Source organism: Octodon degus, unplaced genomic scaffold, assembly GCF_000260255.1.
Source record: "Octodon degus isolate 3935 unplaced genomic scaffold, OctDeg1.0 scaffold00028, whole genome shotgun sequence".
Lineage (NCBI taxonomy): Eukaryota > Metazoa > Chordata > Mammalia > Rodentia > Octodontidae > Octodon > Octodon degus.
Window position 1 is genome coordinate 5,271,240 of NW_004524604.1, and position 4,960 is coordinate 5,276,199.

Genomic DNA, 4,960 nt, shown 5'->3' on the forward strand with positions numbered 1-4,960 from the left:
CATTGTTTGAGAATGCTTGGTTATACAGTTTTAGCAACTGCACTACTGGTATAGAACCAACTCAGCAATTGCTTGATTGATTATATGCCTATGAAGGGCATCTTAGCTTTGATTCACATGCCAGACTTTTGCAAACATAATAAGAACTCAGGCCACAATTCACAAGTTGCAAGTCAATGTACTGTGTCTAGTCTCCAATCTTGCTTTGCTCAAACTGCAGAATTTTCAAGTGTAAAAAGGTATTTCTCTTATTATTAAAAGTGAAGCAAGAAAACAGATGTCTACATGTTCATGGATTCCCAGTCACACTCCTAACATACTGATTTCACTCACACTTCTACTGCTGTCCCCTGTTGTGTTGTCACTTCTTTCTCTGCCAGAGTCAAGTATCATGGTAGAAGGTATCTGTGCTCCTGGTCTCTAAGCAACAGAATTCAGCAAAAGTTGAGTAGTAAATCATAATTTATCAAGATTATCACAGGTAAAAAGGAAATGATGAAACAATATAAAAAATAAAAATTATATTTGAACTTAGCCATAAGTAGAATGCCCAGTCTTAACCACAGGAAGAGGAGGTGTGCTTAAGATTCCTTTCCAGAAGCCCAAGGAAGCACAAGAAAGCCTAGCTGTGTCTCTTATGGGTGGTCATGGACTCATCAAGTGCAGGATGCAGACCTTTCTTTCACATATGTAACCTCTTTCTCCAGAACTAATTAACATGTTTCAGCCAAAACATGACTCCATATCTCCTTTACACAACCTAGACAGGCATGTCACTTTGAACGGTGATGAAAAAGTGCAGACTAAAATCCTTTCCATCACTGAGGTGTTCCCCATCCAGAATGTGTGATCAGTAATCCCTTCACTCCTCCTTTCCTCCCTTCCTTCGTGTCTTTCAGGAGTATAGATGATGTGCTATGTCAATGTGAACGACAATACGTGATGATGAGTAAAACACTACAGCATAAGAAAAGGTGAACACCAGAGCCCACACTTGAAGCAACTTCTCCCATTTAGGTATCTTACTTACTCTGCATTTTAAGATGGAAATAAAGTTAGCTGTTAGGCCAAAGAGTCAAGGAAAGAGTAACTCAGAAGTTGTCAGCAGAATCTTTTCTAGTTTGCTAAAAAGCTCTCAATGTGGCAGAAGTAATGAGCTTTGTGACTTTTTGAAAAATTTTCAAAGCATAGTCATGTCTATTGTCTCATTTCATTTTCACTCTTTCCATATAAGGTCAATATAATAAGTACTTTCATCTTATTTGATAGAAGTTGAGACAAAAATTCACCTAAAGCCAGAGCATTTGAGACAGATCAGGGTCATTTTCTGGTATTAGAAAGGTTAGGACAAAGGCGATCAGTTCTCTAGTACAGAATTTCTCAACCTCTAACTCCAGTCCTATTGACATTTTGTGCAGTATAATTCTTTAGAGGTTGTCCCTGGGAATTGTAGGATGCTTAGCAGCAACCCTGTTTTCTACACACAAGATAAGAATAGCTCCTTCCTCCCAGTTGTCATAAACAAATGCACCTCCAGACATTGTCAAGTGTCTCCTAGGGAACAGTCACCCATTGATAACCACTAATACAGAGGCAATTTAGAGAAGAGACATGACTGCCCTCAACTCGACTTGTACTATCCTCAGCATAAGAAAGGGTATGTAGAAAAGTGTATTTAGAGAGAATGTAAATTTTAGGAGACATCAATATTTCCTCTATCCTCTTTCTCTCATGTCAAGAACAGGAATTCCAACACCTCTTACTATAAAGATTTTCCTACATAACAGTCCCCATCCAGTGTGACCTGATTAAAGTAATCATCATATTTCAGAGTGCTGAGTTGCTGGCCAGTGAAGGCTGAGCACCAAAACCTAAGACTGCCAGGAACAACTGAAGGAATCAGGCTTTACCCCAAGCACCTAACTGGTATGGAAATGAGGGCTGAAGTATAATCTGTGTTCCAAAGTTGAAATGTGAATCCTGACACCATTATACATCCCTCAAATAGAGGAATAATTTCCCCCATTCTTCAGAGGCACTATTTGAGCTAGTAGTACTACTGAGGAATGGTCAGAGGATGAGAAAAGAAGCAGGGGTTGAGAAATGGGTCTTCTATCATCTCTACACTATTTCACTCTAGCACGGGTGACACTATGCATCCGGTGATCTCCTTAGCCAAGTCACTCATAGGTCACCTGCTGGGCATTGGGATCCTTATGCCAAGAAGGCTGTGTGGTGAACCAACTGGGGTCAAAATAGTTTGGATGAAGAATAATGAGCCGTAAGCACACACCCATGGAACTACTTGAAGAAATAACAATGTGTTAGAGAAAAAAGGGATAGGAATCTTACCATTCCTGATAGCTAAGCCATTGGGCAAAGTCTTATAAAAAATATCTTCTTCCATATTTTCCTTACCCTAAACTAAAACTCACTCACGTGGGACAGAAGGGGAAGAGTACAACAAGATCCCCCTGCTGCACAACACTAGAACTCTAAATTCACCTGTGGCCACATCAGAAAACATTTGAATTAAATAGGAATTAAGTTTTTAAGTAAGTAGTACATTTCAACACCACCTGCTTTAACAGTTAAATGTAAGTGAATGTAGCAGTTGGAATAAGATGCCCGTAAAACCTCCTTCCCACAGGAAATGGGACTTTTAACAAAACACTATTCTTAAAAATTTTGAAGAAAGTAAAATCATTTTACACTTTTAACTCATCAGTTAAATTACTGGAACTAAGTAGTTGATAAAAGAGTTGTTAAGCGCATTTATTTATTCTGAAGAAACAGAACTTTTTATTCTCTCTTTCTATTTTCACTTTTATCCAGGACAGTCAGTCAACATCACCTAAATAGACAAAGGCCTTATATTTATTTGTCATCAAGAAGCTCTGTGTTCTCTCAAGAGACTTGAAATTGTCAGTGTTGAGTCTTATTTCAGAATCTGGAAGGTTGGGCTGGTAATACTTCATTACTAGAGTAAAGTAACAAAACCTTTGAAAATCATGTTATGCAAATTATATTCACACTTAATTTAGGGGCCATGAAAATTATAAACTCAATGACATCACCTTCATATTTTAGATCTATGTGTTGTAGTCTGCTGTAGGCAGCAACCTACATAATTTTACACATGCCATTGAAGTCAAACTTGAACATATCTTTCCAGAGGAGTCATTTTTAGTCAACAAGAAGAAAATATGAGCTCCCTTAAGACACACATTTCCTATTCTTTAACGAGGCATGGCCTTAGCAACCACCTGACAGAGAGGCTCATTTCCTAAGCAACCAGCTGCTCTCTAATTCCTGTAATTCTTTCTAAGAAAGTAAACGTGGCTGGCAGCAGTGTCAAGCTCAGCTCTGCACCCTGCTCTTCCTACCCTCCCACCCTGGATGGCAGGTGGTGACTCTCCTACTTCAGACAAACACTTGACATCTTTTAAAAGAGGAAAAAGAAAATACAAATTAAGAATCTTTATATTGCTTTTGTCTCTCAGCCTATTTATGTATTTATAAATGGGTAGAAACGAAGGTATTTAGTGTCTGAATGCAAAGAAAAGAGACACAAACTTAGAGATTTAATTGGAAGCTTTGGGGATGTAAACAAAAGAGTGGTGTCTGTCTTAGCCACCAGAGGCATGTTAGCCTACAAATGTCTCTCTTCTCACCCAGGCCTCCCAGAGAGCTGTTTTTTGTTTCTTCAGCATATATTTACTAGAGTATTCATTTATCTATTAATTTATCCTTATCTGAAAATAAGCAGATTATGCTAATTGTCCATACAATGTTCTTTCCTTCCTCTTCCTTCAACTAGCTTGACGCTTAGTTAAAATCTATGCTTCCCAGGATCCTTTGTGCTTAGGATGATCATGTGACTATACTGAGGCTACTTTCCCCCCTTCTTCTTACGCTTTACCAGAAATCTTAGACTATCAGTGGCCTTAAATATATCACATGGAACTGTCTCTAAAGAAAATGTTTATTTAAAATATAAGAGTAATAAATGAAAACAAGAGACAAGAAAAAAATGTCATTGGACTGTACTGCTACAATGCTGTATATGGTTAGATTTCTAAATTTTTGTGTAAAATATGTAATTGTTTATTCTTATTTTTAAAATTTTTTTTGTTTTTTAAATTTCTTTTTCCTTTTTTTCTTCACATTATGTAGGGACTGGAAGTTTAACATATCAATACTTGATGGGAGGACTGAAGATGAATGCCAGAGGACTTGGATCTCAGCTAAAGGATAGTATTCCAGTTACTGAACTTTCAGCAAGTAGGCCTTTTGAATGACATGATCTTCTTAGAAAAGTTTTTCCATGTGTGAAAAATGAACTGTTACCAAGTCATGCTCTTGAATTATCAGAAAAAAATTTCCAGCTCAACCAAGATAAAATGAATTTTTCCACACTGAGAAACATCCAATGTCTGTTTGCTCCTCTAAAATTACAAATGGAATTCAAAGCAGTACAGCAGGTTCAGTGTCTTCCATTTCTTTCTAGCTCTAACCTTTCATTGGATATTTTGAGGGGTAATGATGAGACTATCGGATTTGAAGATATTCTCAATGATCCATCCCAAAGCAAGCTCATGGGGGAACCACACTTGATGGTGGAATATAAGCTTGGTTTACCGTGATATATGTGTGTGCTGTTCATGAACAAGAGAGGGCATCATGTTGTAGTTGTCTTTAACTATAATTTGATGTATATGACATTAAAAGTGGTGGCATCTGAGAAAAAAAGAAATACTTGATGGGAGCCCAAGCCCAGGACCAGAAAGTGTGTGGGAGAGCTTCGGTGCTCCCCTGAGCCCACTGAACCCCTCTGAACCCAGCCAAAGCCTGGCATGTGAGTGAGACCTTTAGCCTTACTCTCAGGACTTCTCAGAATCCCTCCATACCCAGCCCAGGGCCAAGCCTGGCATGTGATTGAGAAGTTCACTGCGCTCTG

General features: G+C 38.3%; 1 pseudogene; it reads left to right on the top strand.

Moving 5' to 3' along the window:
* The first annotated feature begins 4,220 nt into the window (after positions 1-4,220).
* LOC101570519 lies at positions 4,221-4,744 on the top strand (annotated as a pseudogene).
* Positions 4,745-4,960: the final 216 nt, after the last annotated feature.